Genomic DNA, 13,216 nt, shown 5'->3' with positions numbered 1-13,216 from the left:
CCTTATTGTTGTTCATTTGTTCAGTCATTTCGGACTCTTCGTGACTTCATGGACCAGTCCACGCCAGAGCTCTCTGTCGGTCGTCACCACCCCCAGCTCCTTCAAGGTCAATCCAGTCACTTCAAGGATGCCATCCATCCATCTTGCCCTTGGTCGGTCCCTCTTCCTTTTTCCTTCGATTTTCCCCAGCATCATTGTCTTCTCAATTAATTCATACGTGAAGCATTTTAAGTAGCTGGGTATGATTCGCTTGGAGAAGAAAAGATAAGAGAAGGCAAGGCATGCTTAGGCGATCCCTCGTTTTCCGAGGATGATTGTCTTCCAATATTCTTGTGGGTTTGTATGTGGCTGTGGAGCCCTATTCTTGCTCTGCATCTTCTTCCGCAGTGAGGGCATTGGTTTCCTGGTGGAAGGCAGTCTTGGTCGGGGGTGGCTTGACGCGCCTTCCTCTTGACACGCTTCTTCCTTTCACCCTCCATCTGTGCCTCCTCAAATTCTGCAGCACTGCTGGTCACAGCTGACCTCCAGCTGGAGCGGTCAAGGGCCAGGGCTTCCCAGTTCTCAGTGTCTATGCCAGAGTTTTTAAGGTTGGCTTTGAGCCCATCTTTAAATTTCTTTTCCTGTCAACCAACATTCTGTTTTCCATTCTTGAGTTCGGAGTAGAGCAACTGCTTTGGGCAAGGCATATCTACATATTAGCAAGGATGTCCTATTGAGGAGTGAACAACCTTTAAGTCTGTCTTTTTTCTTTGTGCTTCTTGATGATTTATGTTTTTTGCTGAAACTTAGTAAAAAGTTTAAGAAAAGAAACAGAAGCTGGGCGATCATCTATTAGGAGTGCTTTGGTTATGTATTCCTACATGTCTGAAGAATAGGGTTAGAATGGATGTTATCAGATGGAAGTCAGCACCGTCTCCAGGTACAAGGCATCTCTTCTCACACAAAAAGAAAGAAAAAGCAACAAAAACTACAACCCCCCCCCCCCCAAACAAACCCAACAATTCAATATCAAAGAAAAAAAGAGAGAGAAGAAAAAGAAAATGCAAATTCCCCGGTAAAGAAGAAATGTCTCCCCTTTAAAAAAAACTCTCCAAGTGTCTCTGTTTGTTAAGTACATACACACATGATAAAAGAGAACCAGAGAAATGAAGACACCCATCTTTCTTTCAAAGTACGAAGAAAGACTGATGAAGTTCAGGAGTCTCCTAAGTCAAGCAGAGTCAGCAACTGTAATGTACATGCCTACATTCAACAAGGCAGCTTTCCTCACGCTCCCATTTCTGATGAATAGAAACACACACATTTAGGGCACCCTTTCCTTTGTTTCTCCTAGAGTTTTTTTTTTTAAAAAAAATTATTGTAATTTTTCATAAATGAATAAAATAAATAGTTAAATAAGAGGGAAAATGATACAGAATAGGATAGTGTAGGGAACCAGGGTGAAAGAAAAATAAAATAAAATAAAAATAAAAAGGAAGAGGGAGAGGAAAAAAGGAGGAAAATTCAGCTTCCATTCTTCATCTTGGAGGTTTCTCAAAGGTTTTTTTCTAGTGGTGATTTTTTAAAAACTCAACAGCATTTCCCTTCTAGCCTCACTCAAATTCATCCTAGAGAGCCTGAACCTTGAGTTGTAGCATCTTAAGGGTTAGAGTGTTATAATGGCTTTCTTGTCTTGACCCCAAAAGGTTGATTTTGAAGTGGGGGGCACCCTTGATGGGGCTGAGGTCTGGTAGGGAGGTTGCTTCACCAAGAAGGCTATGTGTCTCTCTCATTCAGCACAATATCCAAAAGTTCGTCATCACCCATGACATTCACAGCCATCAAACCTGGTGTCAAAGGGGTGGAAACATCCAATGTTTGGAAAGTCTCTTCTGCAGCAAGCAGAGGCAAAACTTGGGGAGAGGGTGAAAGTTGGACCCTGCAAGGCTTGCAAAGTGGCAGTCGAAGGCTGGGGGAAACCAGGCACAGCTATAGAAGTGACCCAAATATTCCATTGTTTTGGATGTTTTTTCCATGAATTGACTCTGACTCTTCCAATGGTCTCCAAAGTTAAATGAGTCCAAGCTGGGCGAGATTTTAATTCTGTTTACGGAAGCAGATGTGTAACTGGCCTCTTCTTGAGTGAGCAGCTGACCCTCTTACAACTAGCACAACCAGGCCTGTAGCCAGGATTTCAATTTGGGGGGGGGGTGGTGAGTTTTTTTCAGTGGGGGTTTCGGAGGGGGGGGCTGAGCTTCGGGGGGGGGGCGCTGAGTCTGAGTGAAAGAGGGTCTACCCTAGCAAACCTTTTGTATCATTACCCCAATACCCCCATGCATATGGGATATATTGAGTATGGTGCTCAGATCATGATATGAATAAACATAACAGTTTAAATAATGCACCAGTAAGGCCTTTTTGCGAACCACCATGAATTTGGGGGGGGGGGGGGGGCTGAAGCCCCTCAAGCCCCCCCCCCCCCCCCCGACTACATGCCTGAGCACAACCATCCCATGGAGCTGTTCTGGCTGTGTTTCTTAGGCAATCCCACACCTTTTCTAATCTGTAGCCCACATCTCAATGCTTTGCCCACTCAGACCTTCTCCAGCACCATTTCTGAGGAAGATGGCCAGAAGACCACCCAATCATCGCCTACCAGTATGCACCAGTACCCATTCCAGGAAAGCAGGTTTGGGCTGATCTGGCTGCCTGCGTTTGTTGTATTACAGATAAGGCCACATTGAAAATATTAGACCTGCTGTAAATAATCCAGTGGACACATAGATTGCGAATAAAAACAATATTTTATTTATTGCCCATCTCTTCATTCGGCCCGAGGCAATACACAACATAGTTAAATAAATCTATAAAATCACATATTAAAACATATTTAAATTGCAACCCTGAAAGCATATTTTAAAACTTATACATTTTAAAATATATGACATAAAAGTTAAAATTTATTTATTTATTTATTTATTTACATCACTTATATCCCGCCCATATCAGCCCGCAGGCGACTCAGGGCAGTCTACATATCGGCACAATTAGATGCCATCAATACAATACAATACAATACAAAAGCAAAAACAATTAAGTGCATTTAGACAAAAAAGTGCAATAACAATTTAAAAAGAGCTATATCCTCTCATTCCAATCCTCATCCGTTTCATCGTCTTGGCCATTCCTGGGTCATTCTCCATCTCAAGCATGACTATTCCGGGGTTCCGAATGCCTCACTCTCAGGAGGGAGGGGGCTGATCTAATATCCCTAGGCAGGGAGTTCCACAGCTGAGGGGCCACCACAGAGAAGGCCCTGTCTCTCGTCCCCGCCAAGTGTGCTTGCGAAGCAGCCGGGACCGACAGCAGGGCCTCCTCAGATGATCTTAACTTCCTGGAGGGTTCGTAGGAAGAGATGCGTTCGGATAGGTAGGCTGGGCCAGAACCGTTTAGGGCTTTATAGGCTAAAGCCAGCACTTTGAATTGGGTCCAGTAGCAAACTGGCAGCCAGTGGAGGTTTAAAACACAATATGAGGTCATGGCCATAGTTAAAACAGACTGGGTTGGCTTGCCAGAAGAGACAGGCAACCAATGGAATCACTCCGAGATGTTCCTATGAATAGTCTTGCTGATTTGTTTTGAACTAATTGGAATTTCCAAGCTTGGTACAGAGGAAGCCCGATTTAAAGCACATTACAACATGTGCACCACCATTTTAAGGTTCTGCAATTCTTGGAAGAGGCACAACTGGCATTTCAGTCAAAGCTGGTACTAAGAATGCCTGACCATCACATCTACCTGGGCTTACATTTCCTTAGCTAAAAGTCTTTTTGAAGGCATAGAGAAATATAGTTGGGTGTCATTAGTGTAATGATAGCACCTTGCCCCATGCATCCAGATGATCTCTCCTGGCACTTTCATGTAAATGTAGATGCGATGAACCAGCTTTGAAAGTTAACTAAACTTTGATCAGGGCACCCACTTCTAGAACAAGCAATACGAGTGCTTCTTGATAAAAAAGAGAGGAATAATTTACTGAAGTTCACAAGGGATTTTCAAAGTTCACAGGGCCTCCAACCAACGTTCAGTGTGCGTGCAAATAAAGATTAGTGTAGTCCTCGCAGATTGTCGTCAAAGATTTAAAACAAAGGACAGTGGTTCAAATGGTCCTTGGTTACAAGGTGATTTGATTCTTTCCTTGAGTAGTTACATTTTCTATGTGTAAAAGCTGTAGGAACACACAGGGAAACACAGACCTCAGCCGATACCACTAGCCGACTGGGAACTTACTTGGAAGAAAAAACTAAATTACACATATGTCGCAGATTTAAAAGAAAATTGGTTGAAAATATTGCACCTGTGGTACATTGTTGTTGTTCATTCGTTCAGTCGTCTCCGACTCTTCGTGACCTCATGGACCAGCCCACGCCAGAGCTCCCTGTCGGCCGTTATCACCCCCAGCTCCCTCAAGGTCAGTCCAGTCACTTCAAGGATGCCATCCATCCATCTTGCCCTTGGTCGGCCCCTCTTCCTTTTGCCTTCCACTTTCCCCAGCATAATTGTCTTCTCTAGGCTTTCCTGTCTCCTCATGATGTGGCCAAAGTACTTCAACTTTGTCTCTAGTATCTTTCCCTCCAGTGAGCAGTCAGGCTTTATTTCCTGGAGGATGGACTGGTTGGATCTTCTCGCACTCCAAGGCACTCTCAGAACTTTCCTCCAACACCACAGCTCAAAAGCATCGATCTTCCTTCGCTCAGCCTTCCCTAAGGTCCAGCTCTCACATCCGTAGGTTACTACAGGAAAGACCATGGCTTTGACTAGGCGGATCTTTGTTGCCAGTCTGATGTCTCTACTCTTTACTATTTTATCGAGACTGGACATTGCTCTCCTCCCAAGAAGTAAGCGTCTTCTGATTTCCTGGCCACAGTCTGCATCTGCAGTAATCTTTGCTCACGGCCTCCACGGTTTCTCCCTCTATTTTCCAGTTGTCAATCATTCTTGTTGCCATAATCTTGGTTTTTTTGACGTTTAGCTGCAACCCGGCTTTTGCGCTTTCTTCTTTCACCTTGATTAAAAGGCTCCTCAACTCCTCCTCGCTTTCGGCCATCAGAGTGGTGTCATCTGCATATCTGAGGTTGTTAATGTTTCTTCCAGCAATTTTCACCCCAGCTTTGCATTCATCCAGCCCCGCACATCGCATGATGTGTTCTGCATACAAGTTAAAAAGGTTGGGTGAGAGGATGCAGCCTTGCCGTACGCCTTTCCCAATCTTGAACCAGTCTGTTGTTCCGTGGTCAGTTCTTACTGTTGCTACTTGGTCCTTGTACAGATTCCTCAGGAGAGAGACAAGGTGGCTTGGGATGCCCATCCCACCAAGAACTTGCCACAATTTATTATGATCCACACAGTCAAAGGCTTTAGAATAGTCAATGAAGCAGAAGTAGATGTTTTTCTGAAACTCCCTGCCTTTCTCCATTATCCAGCGGATATTGGCAATTTGGTCTCTCGTTCCTCTACCTTTTCTAAACCCAGCTTGAACATCTGGCAACTCTCGCTCCATGTATTGCTGGAGTCTTCCTTGCAGGATCTTGAGCATTACCTTACTGGCATGAGAAATAAGGGCCACTGTACGGAAGTTGGAGCAGTCTTTCGCATTTCCCTTTTTTGGTATGGGGATATAAGTTGATTTTTTCCAGTCTGATGGCCATTCTTGTGTTTTCCATATTTGCTGGCAAATGGCATGCATCACCTTGACAGCATCATCTTTTAAGATTTTAAACAGTTCAGCTGGGATCCCGTCGTCTCCTGCTGCCTTGTTGTTAGCAATGCTTCTTAAGGCCCATTCAACCTCACTCCTCAGGATGTCTGGTTCTAATTCATTCACCACACCGTCAAAACTATCCTCAATATTATTATCCTTCCTATACAGATCTTCTGTATAGTCTCGCCACCTTCTCTTGATCTCTTCAGCTTCTGTTAGGTCCCTGCCATCTTTGTTTCTTATCATACCAATTTTTGCCTGAAATTTACCTCCAATGTTTCTAATTTTCTGGAAGAGGTCTCTTGTCCTTCCTATTCTGTTGTCTTCTTCCACTTCCATGCATTGCTTATTTAAAAATAGTTCCTTATCTCTTCTGGCTAACCTCTGGAATTGCGCATTTAACTGGGCATATCTCCCCTTATCCCTGTTTCCTTTTGCTTTCCTCCTTTCTTGGGCTACTTCCAGTGTCTCAGCAGACAACCATTTTGCCTTCTTGGTTTTCTTTTTCTTTGGGACGTACTTTGTTGCCGCCTCCTGAACAATGTCTCGGACTTCTGTCCATAGTTCTTCTGGGACTCTGTTTACTAAATCTAGTCCTTCAAATCTGTTCTTCACTTCCACTGTATATTTGCTAGGAATGTTAGTGAGATCATATCTAACTGGTCTGTGTATTTTCCCTGATCTCTTTAGTTTTATTCTAAATTGGGCAATAAGAAGTTCGTGATCTGAGCTACAGTCAGCCCCAGGTCTTGTTTTCACCGACTGGATGGATGTCCGCCACCTTTGGCTGCAAAGGATGTAGTCAATCTGATTTCGGTGTTGACCGTCTGGTGAGGTCCATGTGTAAAGCCGCCTTTTAGGTTGTTGGAAGAGAGTATTCGTTATACACAGCGAGTTTTCCTGGCAAAATTCTATCAGCCTGCGTCCCGCTTCATTTTGTTCTCCCAGACCATGCTTGCCTGTGATCCCTGTTGTCATTTGACTTCCCACCTTGGCATTCCAGTCTCCTGTAATGAAAATAATGTCTCTTTTTGGTGTATTATCCAGTAGGTCCTGCAGATCCTCATAGAACTGATCTACTTCTGCTTCTTCAGCAGTTGTGGTTGGGGCGTATATTTGGATCACTGTAATGTTGAAAGGCTTTCCTTGCACTCGAATTGAGATCATTCTGTCATTTTTTGGGTTGTATCCAAGCACCGCTTTAGCGAATTTCTTATTAATTATGAAGGCTACTCCATTTCTTCGATGTTCCTCTTGTCCGCAGTAGTAGATCTGGTGGTCTTCTGATGTGAAGTGGCCCATTCCAGTCCATTTCAGTTCGCTGACCCCCAGAATGTCTATCTTTAGTCTTGACATCTCACCAATAACAACATTCAATTTGCCCTGGCTCATAGATCTTACATTCCAGGTTCCTATGGTGTGTTGATCTTTAGAGCATCGGATTCGTCGTTCACCTCCAGTACCGTCGGCCGCTAGCCTTCCTTTCGGCTTTGAGCTAGCTGCGTCATCACATCTGGGGCTAGTTGAACTTATCCTCTGCTCCTCCCCAGTAGCATTTTGGCCATCTTCCGACCTGGGAGTCCCATCTTCCAATGGCATACCGACATATCTCTGGTTGTACTGGTCCATTTAGTTTTCTTGGCAAGGATACTGGAGTGGTTTGCCATTGCCTTCCCCAGGGATCACGCTTGGTCTGACCTCTCTGCCACAACCGTCCCGTCTTGGGTGTCCCTTCACGGTTTCGCTCATGACATCATTGAGGTGCTCAAGCTCCAGCGCCCCGACAAGGCGGCGATCCTTTGCTGGAGTGTGGTACATTACAACTTATATATTGTGGTACATTACAACTTATATATTAAGTTTAATGTATAAAAATATACAAAAGAACTTCTGGAAATGTAATGACCAAGACAGTAATTTCTTTCATATGTGGTGGACTTGTTAAGAATCCCAAAAATATTGGAAATCAATACATGGAGAATGTTAACAGATCCTCAAGGAAAAAATTCCCAAGGAAGCCAGAATACTATTTACTAGGAATAACTGATTCAGATTTAATACTAGATTCGAATGAAGACATTTTATTTGTGTATGTGACGACAGCCGCTAGGATTATTTATGCAAAACACTGAGAACAGAAGGAAATACTGGATATAGACCAGTGGATAAATAAAATAAGGGAGTTAAAAATATGGAAAAATTAACGTTTTTATTAAAGAAAAACTCAGGAAACCCGATCAGACAGACCAACTGGTCACAGATAAAGGAATACAAAAAAAAAATAATAATGAGAAAATAAAAGAATCACTAAAAGAAATGTTATTAAATGGAAACATCAGAAAAGCAGATTTAATTTACGTTAAAGTCAAGAACTTTTCTTTTTTACTTTCAATATAGAATACTATTGAAGGAATAAACTTAAAACCGCAAAGGATTAGATGGAAGTCAGCAGCTCTTTTTAAATATGCCTTTTCTTCTTCTTTTTCTGTTTTTTAAACCTCTTTTTTCCTACTTTTTCTTCATATTATTGTTCTCCCACTTTACATGTATAAATAAAATACCCCCCTTTCCCTTTTATCCCAAATAAATAAATAAATAAATATGTATATGTGTGTGTGTGTATAAACACAGACCTCAGCAGATGTTCCTGTGCTCTTCGCCGTTATCTTAAGGAGAGGGCAATGAAAAGAGACTTGTACAAAATGATAGGAGCACTTTGGTTCTGTAGTAAAAATGTCTTAAACACTCTGTATCTCATAGGGCCCAATCCTGAGCTAAAATCTATGTCATCTCTCAAAAACCAAATTAGTGGGGCAGAATATTTATCTTGGCTTTTCCTTTCTTTCCCCATCCCCAAATTGATTATAGTCACTTTTTTGTTGTTGAAAAAAAGTGATTAGTAAAGAAAATCAAAACGGATGATGGTAGTGGTACTAAAGGCTTTCTAATACGTAAAATGACTTTTGAACCTTTCTTCTCTGAATTATGAATTTAATCTTGGGGACCAATTCAAAGATATTGTATAATTGTTTTAAATTGGGTAGAGTTTAACCTCCCCATGAGATATGAAGCTTTTACCAACTTTTCTCTGAGTTTTTGCCAGTTTGCCAAATTTGACTCCAGGATTGATATTGGAATAGCCAGAAACAAGACCAATAATTCAGGTCTTGTGGGTTTTTTCGGGCTATATGGCCATGTTCTAGAGGCATTTCTCCTGACGTTTCGCCTGCATCTATGGCAAGCTTCCTCAGAGGTGAGGTCTGAGACCTCACCTCTGAGGAAGCTTGCCATAGATGCAGGCGAAACGTCAGGAGAAATGCCTCTAGAACATGGCCATATAGCCCGGAAAAACCCACAAGAACTGAGTGATTCCGGCCATGAAAGCCTTCGACAAGACCAAAAATATAGGTGAAAGGTGGCCTTGGACAATGGTTAGTCTGCCCAACAGGGACAACTTTAGATTAAACTATTGCATTCACTTTTGCATAATATAACTAAATATGTACTTGTAAAAGATGGGTCCATTTGGTGGGAACATGGCAGAGGGCCTTCCCAGTGGCTGTTCTCAGGCTCTGAAAGTCCCTTCCCAGACAAGAGATCCAGGCATCCCTTTAATGATTTTCCACAAATGGGTGCAGACTTTTTTCTTCCAAGAGATCTTCGGATATTGATTTTGCAGGCCATGTATAATTTATTGGAGTCTTATTTCTTTTAATTGTTTTTTAATTTGTTATCAAATCATTTCTCTGTTTTAATTGTCTAAATGTTTGTTTATGTTGTTATTGTTTATTCATTCAGTCATTTCCAACTCTTCATGACCTCATGGACTAGCCCATGCCAGAGCTCCCTGTCAGCCGTCATGACCCCCAGCTCCTTCAGGTTCAAGCCAGCCACTTCAAGGATACCATCCATCTTGCCCTTGGTCTGTCCCTCTTCCTTTTTCCTTCCATTTTCCCCAGCATAATTGTCTTCTCTAGGCTTTCCTGTCTTCTCATGATGTGGCCAAAGTACTTCATCTTTGCTTATAATATCCTTCCCTCCAATGAGCAGTCAGGCTTTATTTCCTGAAGGCTTTTGTGCTTTCTTCTTTCACCTTGATTAGAAGACTCCTCAACGCCTCCTTGCTTTTGGCCATCAAAGTGGTATCATGTGCATATCTAAGGTTGTTAATGTTTTTTCCAGCAATTTTTACCCCAGCCTTGCATTTGTCAAGTACCGCACATCACATGATGTGTTCTGCGTACAAGTCGAATAGGTTATGTGAAAGTATACAACCCTGCCATACACCTTTCCCAATCCTGAACCAGTCCGTTGTTCCATGGTCAGTTCTTACTGTTGCTACTTGGTCATTATAAAGATTCCTCAGGAGAGAGATAAGGTGATTTGGTATGCCCATACCACCAAGAACTTGTCAACATTTATTATGATCCATACAGTCAAAGGATTTAGAATAGTCAATAAAACAGAAATCATGTTTTTCTGAAACTCCCTGCCTTCCTATGTTCTATGTTTAATTTGATTTTAATTGGTTTAATTTATAGTTATATGTTATCATTTTAGTTATTATGCTTGGTTTTGTATATATGTTGGGATTGAATCTTGTCATTATTTGATGTACACCATTTTGAGTCTCCCCAGAGGTGAGAGAAGTGGTATATAACCACAGTAAATAAATATCACTAGTTTCAGATCTTGTTGGGCAACTATCCTATTTGTATGGATTCAGAAAGGGGTCGTTGCTTCCCTGGAGCTTGGTGCCCCTTTGTTTACACCGTTGCTTTATTATTATTATTATTATTATTATTATTATTATTATTACTTTATTTGTACCCCACTAGCATCTCCAAAAGGATTCGATGTGGCTTACAACAGGCCAGAGCCCAATACAATACAACAACACAATACAACAATACAATACATAGCAAATAAAACAGTTGAAGCAGAAAACAATAGCAGTAACAATACAACAGAACATTATTAAAAACTGAGCCGGCCGTAGTAGGGTACAGGATTAAAAGTGCTGAAAGTGTCGGAGGGATATGGGATTAAAAAATATATAAGTGCAGTGTGCGTTGAGGGTGATCTTGACTCTGCTAAAGTGCTTCTGGGCTTGATAGTGGGGTTCCTAATCTGAGAAGGCACTTTGGAACAGCCAGGTTTTCAGGTTCTTTCTGAACACCGCCAAAGTAGGGGCCTGTCTAAGATCTTTCGGGAGGGCATTCCAGAGGTGGGGGGCCACCACAGAGAAGGCCCTGTCCCGCGTCCCCACCAAACACGCCTGCGAGGCGGGCGGGATCACGAGCAGGGCCTCTCCTGATGACCGAAGTGAGCGTGTGGGTTCGTAGACTGTGATGCGGTCTCGCAGGTAGGGTGGTCCCAAACCGTTCAGGGCTTTGTAGGTAAGCACCTGCACCTTAAATTGGGCTCGGAAAATGAACGGCAGCCAGTGGAGCTCCTTAAACAGGAGGGTTGACCTCTCTCTGTAATGGGCCCTCGTTAGCATCCTGGCTGCTGCCCGTTGGACCAGTTGGAATTTCCGAGCCGTTTAAGAACGCAGTTCCGAACCAGATCCAGTGCTGCCCATTCCGTTGCCAGGGTCAAGGTGGAAGGGAGACATTCTGCTTCCCTGACTCGGTCTGTCTCGGTTTGTTTCTTCTTGTTTCGTCTATCATCGGTGAAAATGGCCTTCCGGGTCCTACTCAAAGTAAGTATGGTCAATAAACATTAAGGCCATAAGGTTTTAAATTTTTGTGTGTGATTGCTTATATGTGAGTTATATTAATTGTACTGTTTTATTTGCTTGCTGTTTTGTTGTTTTACTGATGTGTTGTTGGGCTTGGCCTCATGTAAGCTGCCCCGAGTTCCCTTGGAGAGATGGTGGCGGGGTATAAAGTATTATTATTATTATTATTATTATTATTATTATTATTTATTAAGGCCAATGCTCATATCTTCTTTGAGTATCATCTCATGGCCTTCCAGTCTCCACCCCCAGCTCTTGCCCATTAAAAGGTCATTTTCATAATTATCAAAATATTTGTTTTAGATCCTAATTATCTAAACATGTAATTTAACCTGTTAGTAAGTTAGCATTGTATATGCAAGCAATTAATATGTTTCGTTATCATTTCTTCATTTTTGAACTATACACAAAGTTTGTATATCTCTATTTTTAAAAAAATATCTAAAAATAGTAAGAGTGATAAAAAAAAAACCCCATATCTATTTTCCAAAGTCTCTTAGGTGATAGAGGATGGGGGGGGGGGGGGGGGGGAGAAGGGGTAAAATATATAGTTATAGAAATAAAAGCAATAATAAGTTTCTTAAAAGTGTTTTTAGTCAGCATATCCTATTATAATAATCTTTTTCTGATTCTTTATAAATTCCATGAAGAGTTTCCATTTTTCCTGAAATGTTTGGGTGTTTGCCTGTTGTCAAGCCAAAACAACACTGGTCGCAAAACAGCTGCTCTCGCAAGGCGACTCCCTCCTCTTCCCTCTGACCTTGTCCTCTTTTCTCCTTTGCAGAACATCAGGAGGTTTTATGAAGACTGTTTCTCGTGCTGCCGGAGGAGGAGAAGTAATCGAGTGGCTCCAGCCAGGTATCCCCCTTTCTCCTTCTCGTCTACTTGTTTTAATTTAATTAAAACATCCTTGATCAAGGTTCAGTTGCTGACATTTTGCTGTTTTCTCTTCTTTTCTAGTGAACCAGATGAAGCAAAAGTATCCTCCTCCGAGGAGTCCTGGGATTTGGAGACTTGGGTAAGGAGGGAAAGGCAGGAACACTGTACTTCTGCGAAGAGGAGAGGATCAGAACTTGAACAAAGTCTCCTCTCTCTCGTTTACAGCGTTTCTGGAGGGTATCAGCACCGCAGCCCGACCCTGACGCAAGGAGTGAGGACTCCCTTCAAGAGGAGTCCTTTGAATCCTGGGTAAGCAGCAAAAGGCAGGAGGACTGTCTCTCTGCCAAGGGGAAGGGGAGGAAGTCTCCCAAGTGTCACTTTGCTCTTCTCTTTCGCAGTGCACCATCACCAAGACATCCAAGGAAGACCTGCGCACGGACGCACTTTGGAGCCAGCAGCCTCAGAAAGAGAAGTAACAGGCTTAACTCCGCCAGGGAACAGCAAGGCAGAGCCTCGCTCCTGAGGAGAGACGAAGGATATTGGAGTTGAAGCCCAGATGAGTAGCTGGCTCTTCAAGCAGCTGAAAATCCACTTGGAACAGGAATGGAAGTACCAACCACGAGAAAAGGGGCTGAGCTTGATTGAGTGTACTGCTGAGAATGAAAACACCATATGCCCCAGACTGCAAAATGCAAAGGTGGAAGATCTCTGGAGTCTGACAAACGTCTTTGGATTTGCCACTGAAACATTTGTTTGCGATTGTTCTGTGTGTTCAGAAGTATTCAAAGATAAGTGACAGTGACTTACTGTATTGGAGAGAACTATTCTCGAAATGTTTAGCAGATTACTCTTCT

At 42.5% G+C, this 13,216-nt stretch overlaps 1 long non-coding RNA gene across 1 annotated transcript; it reads left to right on the top strand.

The window, feature by feature from the left end:
* Nucleotides 1–12,441: 12,441 nt before the first annotated feature.
* LOC137097182 (uncharacterized) lies at nt 12,442–12,834 on the top strand. Its single transcript, XR_010910028.1, has 3 exons — nt 12,442–12,501; nt 12,588–12,671; nt 12,761–12,834. It is a non-coding gene; the product is annotated as an uncharacterized lncRNA (long non-coding RNA).
* Nucleotides 12,835–13,216: the final 382 nt, after the last annotated feature.

The sequence above is a fragment of the Anolis sagrei genome, chromosome 5 (assembly GCF_037176765.1).
Source record: "Anolis sagrei isolate rAnoSag1 chromosome 5, rAnoSag1.mat, whole genome shotgun sequence".
NCBI classification, from domain to species: Eukaryota; Metazoa; Chordata; class Lepidosauria; order Squamata; family Dactyloidae; genus Anolis; species Anolis sagrei.
This window is presented reverse-complemented; position numbering and strand designations above follow the sequence as displayed.